The sequence below is a fragment of the Adiantum capillus-veneris genome, chromosome 4 (assembly GCF_014529385.1).
Source record: "Adiantum capillus-veneris isolate H3 chromosome 4, ASM1452938v2, whole genome shotgun sequence".
Lineage (NCBI taxonomy): Eukaryota > Viridiplantae > Streptophyta > Polypodiopsida > Polypodiales > Pteridaceae > Adiantum > Adiantum capillus-veneris.
In genome coordinates, this window is record NC_140934.1 from 139,415,962 (window position 1) to 139,428,843 (window position 12,882).

The 12,882-nt window shown below is 43.1% G+C and overlaps 1 pseudogene; it reads left to right on the forward strand.

The window, feature by feature from the left end:
• Positions 1 to 1,278: 1,278 nt before the first annotated feature.
• Positions 1,279 to 12,882, forward strand: part of LOC147460054 (amino-acid permease BAT1 homolog) — a 41,701-nt pseudogene continuing 30,097 nt past the window's right edge.

Sequence of the window (12,882 nt, forward strand, 5' to 3'; positions counted from 1 at the left end):
GGGGGGGCGCTACATACAACTACCTTAGCCACCTTAAATACAATGGTTGTTTCCACACACACAGAGAGAGAGAGAGAGAGAGAGAGAGAGAGAGAGAGAGAGAGAGAGAGAGAGAGAGAGAGAGAGAGAGAATCTCAAGGGTCATATTTGAAGGCTTCGGTACCCTTCAGAGATAGTTTTTTAAAATAATTCCTTTCAAGTGAAGGTCAATTTTGAAAATCTCCCTTCGTGCACGTGAAGGGTGCCCTTAACGATATCCTTCAAGTTTATGTATGTATTGCAGGCTTCTCTGCCACTGAAATTTAACGAAAGGTTGAAACTTGAAGCCTCAAACTTAAGTGAGCACCGAAAGATTCAAGGACCTGGGTTCTGTAGCAAACTCAAGACTCAATCTCTAGAGTAAGAGTCTCCAGACTTGACTCTCGATAGTACTCGACTCTCCCCTGCGCTCCTCTGAGCTCTCCCTTGTGCTCCAAGCCTCCAACTACGGCTTCAGAAGTTGAACCTTCACATGCGATGTGCAAGGCGCAAGTCTCCGTTCACAAAGCATAATCAAAACATGCAAGTACTTGCAAAATAGAGATAAAAAATCATCACCATTCGTTTTAAAATTTGAGAAATTTGAGTTGAATAAAAGTAAACCAATTCCTTGTAGACAATAAGATATATTGAGTTAAATTCAGTTGAATGAAAATGGTACTAAACTTGGGTTGTTTTCCCAGCACGAGGGCTTCTCTCTCTCTCTCTCTCTCTCTCTCTCTCAAACTATTGTGCAAGAGAGCCATGGACATTTGCTTGGTGGATATGGCATGCTAGCTCTAAAAGCATCTTGCCACACTTGCCTTCAATTGGGAATACCCAAAATGCCCATGGAGAGGGCATTTGGAATGTAAAAGGCCCGCTTTTGCATTATCTTAAAGAGATGCAACATGGACTTGTGGAATGTCTAAACACCCCAACAGGTACAACATGTATTTTGTGATGATATGGACGAAGGTTCTTGTAGTGTTTCCGAAATACGCTCTAATGAATGCCAATCAGGTGACGACAATGTGTAACTACTACCTTTCACTAACTTTTGTAATGTAAGTTCTAACAATTGAACAATTTTTTTTTTCCTCCCTCTCTCTCTCTACGTTTTTAGTTTGCTTTCATGTGGGAAGTGACCTTATGATGCCTTTGTCTCGGCGGGGGGTGAGTGTCCCCAAGGCGGCAAGGTGGAAAAGCAAAGCCGATGGGCAGGCATACATCCTGCGCAGTCTAAACTCTGAAGCAACCATGGCGAGAGGACCTCCAAAGAAGGTGCACTGTTGGGCTTCATCTCCAAGCAAGAAGAGCAGAGGTCACCGTGGTTGTTAGGTATGCTTTAGCCCTCTCTCTGTGCACTCGCTTGCCGACAACAAGGTATTGAGAAATAGCTCCACACCCCCTATTTACCCCCTGGCTAGAGAGAGAGAGAGAGAGAGAGAGAGAGAGAGAGAGAGAGAGAGAGATAAGTTGAACTGTGAGGGGTTATGTATATTAAAATGTTAGGTGAGGCTTGCTAAGCTGATGGTGGTGTTTTGATTTTTCTTTGGATCTACAATTCCTTTGCTGATGTTGTGAAGGTTGCCATTGCCCTTGTGTGAAATGGCACGGAAGGGTAGACTACGGGGTCATTGCACTTTCGGAATGCCCACCTTGCTGGGCCAAGGTGGGGGCCATTTGCATCATGGTGTTGGCGCATGGCTTGAGCTGCCAAGTACGATTGCGGGCATAGGTGCTCAAGTGCTTCATTTGTACTACTTGTGCAAAGGGAAGAGAGTGTGTCTACATTTTCTCTAACATGTTGGTGTTGTCCTTGACAGCCCTATGTTGGATGGAAAGTTCTTCAAAACATCATATTCCTTGGCACAGACACACACAAAGGTGGTGGATATTTTGCACCCCCATGGGTTTGCTTATGCATGTATACCTGCATGGCTGTTATCTAGGGATTTCTGAACACTTTTACCTTGGAATTAGTTGCTAAAATAGGGATCGTTTTCGTATGGTGGCAGGTATGTCTTTTGCATGCATATTTCAAGAGATGATTAAAAGGTGTCAAGTAGTTAACTTTTTTGAAGTAAATTGTATTTAATGGAATATTTTGTTGTGACTTTCTTCTCAAAGTGAGCATTCGTTTTATTGTCAAAATATAACATCTCCCCCCCCCCACCCCCCCCCCCCCCCCCCCACCCCCCCCCCCCCGCGTGCGCGCCGCCCCCCCCCCCCAAAAAAAGAAAGAAAGTATTGCTAGGGTAAAGGGGCCAATAAAAAACCACCCCCCTTTAGGAGGACTGTCGGGGCCAATTTTTTTTCTATTTACATCCATTTTTTCTATACATAAAAAATATTGTGCGAACTTTTTTCACCTATATAAATGCAACTTGTTTCTAGATTTTTGATGCTGATAGAAACGATCTCGATCTTCATTTTGAACGTCTAAACACTCGATTTTGTTTAGCATGCTTTCCGAAGTGTGTGTTTCCTCTTAGGTGGCCTTAAGTTGGCCCCTTTACCCTAGTGTTTACTAGTTCTATTTCAATATCTTCGCCTTCAAGAGCATAATCCTTTCTTTTTTTTTTTTTGTTGCTTCCACTTTCAAGATCACCTCATAAAGCTATGCATTTTGATAAATAATGAACTTATGCAGGTTATTGGAGGCATGCTATTCGTGTTTTATATTCCATTTGTAGCTCCAAAAAAGCAGTCAGCATCATTCGTGTTGTGTTTCTCACATTTTTAGAGTTTCTCAAATTTTTAGAGTTTCCCAACAATGCAAGCGTGCATGATAAAGCATATGGCGTGATAATGTTGCTTTTCATCTCCCAATACTCTTTGTTTGGCTATGATGTGGCAGCACATTTGACTGAAGAAACCAAAGGAGCCGATATGAATGGCCCTATAACTATTCTGTATAGCCTTGGTATGGTTTCACTTCCTGGATGGGCTGTTATTATGGTGCACATGAATGCATGAATGCACAAAACTGAGGGTTTTGCTGAATGTTCAAGAGATTTTTATGAATGTGCAAGAATGAGTGTACTGTTGAATGTGAAAGACATCTTGTCTAGGTGAATGCGCAATAGTGAATGCAAAAGTGATTGCTTTAACTAGTCCCTACACACTATTGCCAACAATGCATACTGCAAAAATATGATTTATTTAAATTTTCATTGCTGTAGAGCTGCTAGAGGCTTGAAATCTCAAAATCGTACTGTGTTAAGCTGGTTCCTATACCTTATTGCCAACAAAGGGTTCTTAGAAAATATTATTGAGTTTTTCGAGCTGTTCTCTTGTCCGTGGGCCCGTTCTGAACACGCTAAGGTTGAAAGGCTCCGATTTGTGTTTGACATTTCTAACACAAATCAAGTGCTCCTAATTTAGCAACCGCTAAGGGCCAACCCCTAGAAAGCAACATTGCATCTAGCTCAAAGGACACCCCTAGCACCTCAATCCTAGATGGAGTGTTCTTAAATGAGAACTGGGAGTACGAATTACAAACAGAGACTTTGACCAACCTATACATAGGTCACACCTATCATGTGGGTTGGTTAGATGTCCTACAATCCACAATGGGTACTACTAGTGTGGAGGATCGACAACAAAGAGTTTGTGAGGTCATCCATAGGGTCATTGAGTTAGAGAGACAAAACAAGGGGATCAACATGCCTTCAACGGGTCTCATGAGATTCTTGGATACAAGAAAGGCTAAACAACCGACCTTATCGCAAATGGAGACTCCCTCGATAAGTCCGATGGATCCCCCATATGTTGTTTCTCCAGGGTTCTCAGTGCAATCTGAGCCCACAAGTGATAGCTTCACCTTTCCAAGTCTAGCTCATCTTTCCCTTGATGACACCACGGCTACCATGTCTCCCCAATGATGGGCATGCCGAGAAACATGCCATGGACCTCATTTGTTAGTAAAGCACCACTACATGGTAGCTCAATGCTTGCAACAGTACCTACAAGTGTGTACCAATCGTATGCACCTATGGGTCATCACACTCATGTAGTCCCTACCCCTCCCATTGTTTCAACTACCTATGCTCCACAACCACAATATACAAGTTCTTATTTCCATGGGACTGTACCGGCTAGCATTAGCATGTCACATCTGATGTCTGCTATGCCTATGGCCACCCATATGAACTACGGATCACCACATGGCACAACATCGTACCCAACGTGGAACCCAAGGGCTTCCTATGCGCCAAGCCCAATGCCAATACCTACTCCACCTGTAGTCTCTGGAGCACCTCTACCCACAGTGCCTACTCACTTAGGTGACTTGGAAACATTTGCTCAAGCTATTGGTTGATCTATTGCTGAGAATATGCGTAATACGCCTGATAGGGATCCTAGAAGTAAGGTAGTACAAATAGCCAAGCTCACACAAAATTTAGTGTAGACGGGGATGTGAGAAATCATATCGAAGTGTTCGAACAAATATGCGATTCTCTAGGAGAACACAATGACCTACATAAGAGCAATGCTTTAAGCCTAACCTTAAGTGGAAAGGATGGGGATTGGTATAGAACCCTAAGGGTGGAACAAAAAATGATTTACCCTACTCTTAGGAGACTGTTCTTAAAAGAATACATACGAGAGGGAGTGCTTTGGGGTGTAGCCTCTCAACTCCAGAAAGCCCAACGAGAGAAAGGAGAGTCGGTGAGAAACTTTATAAGTCGCTTGAAGCATTTGAATTCTTGTTGTAATCCAAATGAACGCTTCAACAATAACCAATTGCTTGATAGATTCATTAGGGGATTACGACATGAGGATATCTACAATGGCCTAGTCATTAGAGGTATCACCACTTGGGAAGCAATCACCACCAATGCGATCCAATTGGAGGATAATTTAATGATTCAAGGAGACTAAATCTATTAGCTCACAAGCATTGGGGCATCAGCCAAGACCCTAAAGCCTATTGCTAAGGAGCCAAAGATATCTGAGATGACTTTAGTAGATCTCACCAAGGCTATTCAAGAGATTCTTAGAGACAATCGTGCTCCGCAAAAAAATCATATGTATCCAAGAAGGGAGCAGCAATGGTGCTCAGTATGCTATGGACCGCATAGTACCAGTGAATGCCCTACTTTTAGAGTAAAATTCAATGGGAACTGAAATGCATGTGGGAGGTATGGTCATCAAGCTAAGGATTGCATAGTATTTAAGCGCGCGATAGCCAATAGACCAACCTTAGCATGGACAGACACACCTCGAGTGCCTGCATCGATGCCGGCCCCACCTCTTGAACAAACAACACAACACATGGTCCCTAGGGCCCAAAATGTTGTTCAAACAACACCCTTACCACCTCCAATGCTAGGACCGCAACCACCACATCCGAGAATCACTTCTGTGAATCAAGTGGGTTGTGAGTCATCTATTTCTTGTCTGGAGGGCTGTGAGGAAGATATAGATCCTAATATTGCCTATGGGATGGATGTGCTTGAAGAAAGTCCACAATACTACATGGAGGACTATTGGGGATAAGTCAAACCTGTATATCAAGTAGCTGCTCTTGCGGCAAGAGGCCAAAATATCAATTACACTGCTAAGAGACCACCTCTTCAATGCTATGAGTGTGGAGGTTCACATCGTGTAGCCGAGTGTCCTATTAGGCTACAAAAGAATGCCACACTAATACAAACCAATCAAGTGAGCACGTCTACAATGCCCATACTCACGTGTAATCGATGTAGCATAAATCATTTGATTGCCCAATGTCCAAATAATCCAAATGCACCGAAGATCAAGCCATTAAACTTGATTGAAGTTATCGAGGAGCCATCACCAAGTACACCCGCGGTACCAGTAAACGTACTCACACGATCGATGCTCCAAAAACAAAATTATATTCTTGAGGAAAGAGACACGACATCAATTGCCAAATCTCAAAAAAAGAAGAAAACATGAAGAAAGAGATCGCAAAAAGTAGCGAAGTCAGACCCCAGTTCAAAGACCAACATAGGGACTGGTGATGACCCCGTATATATGAACGACGCTGAAGAAGATTCTGATTCAGGTGAAACATGGAGACCAAAACGACCACTAACATAGAAACCAACAAGGAAGATCTTCATGAGACCACAATGGCCAGGATCCAAAAAGAAGATAGGAACTTACCCAAACCCCACAGAGGAGATTGAGCGAGTCAAGCATTTAAGGAGTTTGGTAGACGATACCCAAAGGGATCTAGAACCAGCACCTAGGAATATCCAGATTATAGACACCGTGTTCCCTACGTAACAACAACCTCACCAAGTCCATAGACCCTTGGACATACCTAGTGTCATCCAAGAAGAAAGTGACTTAAAGTCATGGGAAAGTGGGCGTACTCACTTCTTGATGGAAAGAATGTTTACAGAGGGACTACTTGATCTTATCGAAGAAATGGAGATCCCATCTTCCCCACGTCAAGGGACTCAAGGCCAAAAGGTGTTGTTAAACATTGCCAAATTGATGGATTTCATGTCTTCATAAGTTAAAACCACCATCATGTCCAAACTATATAAAGACCCTGAGCTAGTCTCAGCTCTTCGAGCCTTCCTCAATGGAGAACTGAAGTTTGGGCTACCACAATTTGCACAGATGGATGGAGCTGGGGAGATGCCAATAGAGGAGGAATACATAGATCCACAACCCAACCTAGATGAGAACCTTGTTATAGAAATACCTGTTAACAGGTTGGGACAATACTTTGAGGGTGATGAATCCAATGCGACTATACCAATCACTACTAAGGGATTAACTTTGAAGGGAATCCTTGATGGTGGCGCTGGGGTTAGCATTGTGACTAAAAATTGATGGGAAAATATGGGAAGACCTCACCTTGCGACCACAACCATAGTAGTGAAGATGGCCAATGGGTCTATTGGTAAACCTATTGGGATGCTAGAAGATCTCAAGATCAAGGTCTTTGGACATAAAATAAGGATTACCTTTATTGTTATGGATTTCTCCAAACACACTATGATATCGGAGATGATCTTAGGACGTCCTTTCATGAGGGAAGCAAAAATGGTGCATGACTGGTCCAAAAACCATGTCTACCTGCAGTTCCAAGATTCTGTCATTCGAGTGGATCTTGTGATGGGTCGAGCACATCCTCTAGGAAACAGGTTTATAATTGATCATAGATCTAACACCACAGTTCACTCGGCCACATTGCTGTATTGTTACACGTGTAAAGCAGACATTGATGTTGGGGAAGATTCTCCTTATATGGATGTACTACCTGGGATGATTGAGTCGGACAATGTGGATTGGGTCCACCTAGCAGCAACTATAGACACTTGGGGAAATAGGGGGATGACCTGGGTAACACCTGAGGGGGATGAAATGCCCGTACCCTTAAATATGCTACAAGCAATGCATATAGCTTCTGAGAAGACTCATCCTAATATAACGAAGAAAACATACAAGTGGGTCCCTAAAGCTTCTTTAGCGACCATATCTAGTGCTAAAAAACATAAGCCTTGTAAGAAACGTCCCACTTGCTCCAAGAAAAGTAAGATAATGTTGCGTTGGATTCCTAAATGACTATTGGAAGCCCAAGGCTACTATCAAGGAAATGATCAAATCTGGGTGCCAAAACGTAGATTGTGTTCTTACCTGTCACCTGACCCATGTGAGCTCAATCCCATAGCTCCAAAATGAATCGACAATCGCGGAAAGGAAAAAATCACGGAATGCTACACACCCGCTCCAGAGCTATTTTGGGTACCGAAGAAAGAACCATTTATTCCACCTAGCTCAGGAAGGGGGGAGTCCCATGAAGCTTCTAGCTCCTCATGTAATGCATCCATAGAGGTAAAAGCTTCTTCACAGTCTCCACCTACAATAGTGGACCTCCATAAATCTATAAAGAAATCCACACCTCCCAGTGTTCAAGAATCACCTAATGAACCACTTCAAGTTCGATCTTGGGAGAGTACCTTACCACCCTTGCAACTAGATGAAACGCATAGAGCGGTCAAAAACTATTGGTTAAAGCCTTCACCTATAATAACTTGGAACAACTAGTTTCAAAGGGTGATGACATCATTTCAAATGGTATGATCTACCCAAGGAAGGGGGGAGTGTTTGTTGACGTCCATCATTCACTTGCTTCCCTCTCAACCTTTCTCCTTGACCTCTTAATCTCCAATCTTAGGGAATGTACATATAAATCCTTACACTCACAAAAAACAAAAATAATAAAGAGCAAGAGCAATTAGCAAACGAGTATGCACAATAAAAGTCAAAACATTGACCAGACCGACACATTCACATCCGATACACTGAAACAGAAACCTATGTCATAAACACCTTTGATCCTCATCACTCGAAAGATGGAGGGTTGGTAGAATTAGTACGATAGGAGTGTTTCTGTTTTAGAGTTGAGTGATTACCAAAGTTCTCTTTTCCCACTGATGTGCCTCCTAGAGGTATTGTTTGTGTTTCATAATGTGTACATGAACAATTGTTGTTGTTGTTAGGATTTGGACCTTCATGGGATCTTTCTCTCATTCACTCTTCAAATCAAGCGCGACCATCGACACAAACATGTGTTTCTTATCCATTAGCATTGCCCCTTATCTTTTTGCATCCATTTTTGTCTGCTTTGATTGTGATTGGTAGCATAATATTCAGCGCATTTGCTTAGACCAAACATTAAATTCAATGAATTTTTTGTCAAAATCACTTGTCTAGATTTAAAATCAAGCAGTCCGACTAAGCTAGTTTGACCAAGTTAGGTGTTAGAAATCTTCTCTTAATACCATGGGGAATGCCTTCCTAATAATCAATGGTTACTTAGGTTCTTAATCCGATTTAGGCAGCATTCTGTGAAATGTACTAGGGCTTTCTAGTGGGCTTGACCCTATTGACCTTTAGCTTAAGTATTATAAAGGGAGTTTACTTGTGTGATGAGCCTTGGGAGGTGTATCAGTGTTATATGACCCCCCAAAGTTACAAAATTAAAATGTTGAAATTGAAAAAACAAAAAATCAAAGTGCCACAATGTAAAATCTTAAGCTGGAAGAGAAATCTCAGCTTGATTGGGTACTTCACTCACATGTATCGCCTATGGTACTAGAGCCCTAGAGGTTCCCAGTGTGGGCGCTTTTCCTTGAAAAGCAAAAAACCTAAGGCATACAAAATAAGCACACACATCAAAATTGAATCACTGTGAAAAGACTTTGGGGGGTCAAAGAAAAGGTAATCAGTCAGGCGATGACTTCATGAGAAATTCCTTTTATCATAGCTTAACTACAAGGTCTTCTAGGTATAGCCTCTAGTCAGCCCTCGAACATGAAATACTTGGCTCTCACGATTAAACAACTTAATTGACCAGAGAAAATTAAGAAGCTCAACCATGGTATTAATAGTCAATCTCTAGTGCCTTTCGACCGTTAAATTAGCGACCCCATACTTGTTTAATTTTTTACCTTTACATCTGTTTATGCATTTGATTATATTGCAATTTAATGTTTATTACTGACAAATTGTTTAAAATTCTGCCTAAAACTGCATATGCTTTTTAATCGCTTATGAGAATGCAATTACTGTGCCAATGTTGTTTGATTTTGCAGTGACTGAAGAAGGCTAAGGACATTCATCTCAAATTCTCTTCCACCTCAACAAACAAGCTTCAACTCAATAGCTTCCGAGGACGGAATCTACATCAGGAAGGGGGGCATGTTAACCCTCACGGCTCACGGACACCCTATCACCTACGACGGACGTTATGACCTACGGCGGACATTGTATTATTTATTTGGTAGAGTCACGTACTGGGCTTGTCGGTCCAATAGGAAAAGGGTAAGAGTGATTGCCGATGAGAGGCGCACTCTAACTGGAACATTCAAGGGATTAGTTGGCTAAGCATGGGCGCCCAAGTGTGAATGGGGCGATCTCATATAAAAGTCAACTAAACCTGAAATTCACTCATTCTCTCATTTGTGCAATAGAAGAGTGCTCTTGCTCCATCTCCATCTTCTTCTTCTTCATCTCCTTGTGTGTGTGTGTGTATGCGTGAGAGAGAGAGAGAGAGAGAGAGAGAGAGAGAGAGAGAGAGAGAGAGAGAGAGAGAGAGAGAGAGAGAGAGAGAGTGCGATCGAGCATTGCGACGATGGAACGACGGCGGCAAAGCGGTGGCTCCTTCTTCGCGGCGAGGAATCCTCCATGAAGCAAACGTAGAGTGGTGAGTGACACACCATCGCCTTCTTTGAGCTTACTAGTTTAGGCTTGTTGTCTGCTTGGAGCCATTTGTGGCTTGCACACGGTGTATCGAAAAGTTCCTTGCATTGACACGTGCGACATACGTGCACAATAGTGTGAGAAAGATCATTCAACAACAACAAGACAATGCACTGTTTGCACTGATGGTGCAGCTTGACACAAGTTTGATGTTTGGTATCATCGAAAAAATCGTTGAACCAGCCAGGAGAAGAGCATTCACCGCTAGAGATACTTACGAATTTGCTTCTGCAGCTCCGTGGCCGTCAATAGTTGTGTGAGAGAACAGTTGCTTTCAAGCCGAACGGCATGCGTGCCCCATCAAGCTCTGCAAATGACATCACAATAGAGACAACAGTGTTTCCATTCCTGTTCCATTTTGGGAAAGGCCAGTATGATGGTAAAATCAACTTTAGTATATATGTAAAGATCTGTGTATCGACTCTGTTCCTCGTTTACACCCTGTACAAGCCATACCTGCTCATAATGTACCAACTAAAGCAGACACTTATGTTGGCTAACAATACACACATGAGCTTGTTGCAAAAGGACATTGACAACTACAAGAGGGCCAATCGTACAACAACTGGCGAAGATACTATGAGGCATGTGCTTCTCTAATTGCAATCGTCATGAAGGCTTGAACCGTTACACCAGTTTGTTATCCACTTGCGATCATGCGGGCTAACAAGCACTGGTGTTTTGGGTCGTGATTTTGGTTCATAGACCTTAGGGAGAGCGGCCTATTGGTATTAGTAGGGTCTCCTTCAAGTTCTATGGTGTTTCGAGATTGTTTGATGGGTGTTCGGCTCTAGAAAGCATTGTAGGAAGTTTCCTCTTTTTCACTCTTCAAGGCTGTGACTTAGACAATTGGTAGAGACCTCTGTAGGAATTGGTTAGGAGTCGGTCGGGTGTAGGTTGACACCTTATGCTTGCTTCCATGCGCCTGCAGGTCGAGCTTTGTCCTTAGCTAACATTACATGTTAGGTGAGTTCTCGCTGTGCTGACGTCCATCGCGGCGTATCTGTCCAACATTGGCGCCGCTGTCGGGGACAAAAACTTTAGGTAGGTGACCGAGACTAATCCTTGAGGATTGGGATTTTTGGCTTGCCAAGAGTCTTGCTTTACATTTAGATAGGATTAGAGGATGGAGGACTCTCTAGGTCTTAGACGGAGCCTAGGAAGCGTGTGTCTAGCTTAGATCCTTCGACTTAAGAGAGGAGGTAGACTTAGGTAGTTTTAGGTAGTAGTCGAGTTCTAGAGTAAGAGTCGGAGTGGTAGAAGCGGTGAGAGGAGAGCTTGAGAGTCTGGAGAGGCCAAAAAGCAACCAAAAACACCATTATCACCATTTCACATGATAGGTAGGTGTAGAGTAAGTAGGACATCATGATTCAGGATCTAGAGCATCTCATGCATGTACACTTGCTTGGTAGAATCATTACAAGTTTGTAAAAGACGCAAAAAGACGCAAAAGTGTGTTTGAAAGCCTAATTGAAGTCCAAAAGTTATTGTGAGTATTTCTGATAGATCTACAGAGCATCAGGAGCATTCCTGTCATAAAAAACTTTAATTTTAAGCCAGGAGACATCCTACGCGTAGGATGTCTACAGGCCAATCTGGGAGGAATTTTTGGATTTTGAGTTGACCAGTGTGTTCAGGACGTAGGGTTTACCCTAATTTCAACTGGAAAGGGAAAATTTGGCCATATCTTGACAGGATAAGGGTTGATAGACTGAAATTGCCAGACATCCTACCCAAATAGTGCCAAAACATTATTTTGAGACCAAAACCATGGCTGTATGAGCATGTCTTGCATGATATATCGAGTGACTGAAAGGGGTTTCACCTCATTTGGGTAAGAAAATTGGGTTCAAAGCGGACTTTAGCACTTTTGACTGAAAAAGAAAAAAACAGCTGAAATTTGGGACTTTTGACATCCAAATCAAAATCTAAGCATACCACTGGGTTACTGACGTCAAGGGTGTTGGGGTATAGGCGTTTGTGCCTTGCCCGACTGCCTAGAGTCTGGGCGCCCACTGACTTGTATACCTTATACATAGCATAAGTGTATAGGGGGCTGCTCACTCTTTGAGTCTCCCTACCCACATTGTGTGTGTGTCTCCTTCTCTCTCTCTCTCTCTCTCTCTCTCTCTCTCTCTCTCTCTCTCTCTCTCTCTCTCTCTCTCTCTCTCTCCGTCTGTGGTGCTCCCCGATCCCCTTCAATTGGTATCAGAGCTATGGTGACCGCGGAGAGCACGACGGCTTTGAGAGCTTCAAGGCGATAGCTCGCTCGCTCTCGACGGTGGAGTTCGATCGCGGAGTTTCACGGAGAGCGATTTTATCTTGAGGAGCATTGTCTTTAGAGCTTAGGAGCTTGGTGTGGTCAAGCTTGGTCGAGGAGGCGGTTGCGGCTTCCTTGGTGAGAGGAGCTTTTGAGCTCAGTGGAGCTCGTTAGAGAAGTGCTCGGCGGAGGAGAGCTTGACATTCGAGTGCTTGGATGCTGTTGTGGCAGAGCTCTTGTGTTGGAGCTTGCATTGAGAGGACATTTCATCACGCAGAGTGGAGCAGGAGCAGGTTCAAGACTGTATGCAGCTCGTTTCTGCCATTTTCGGGCTCTAAAACGCAGTT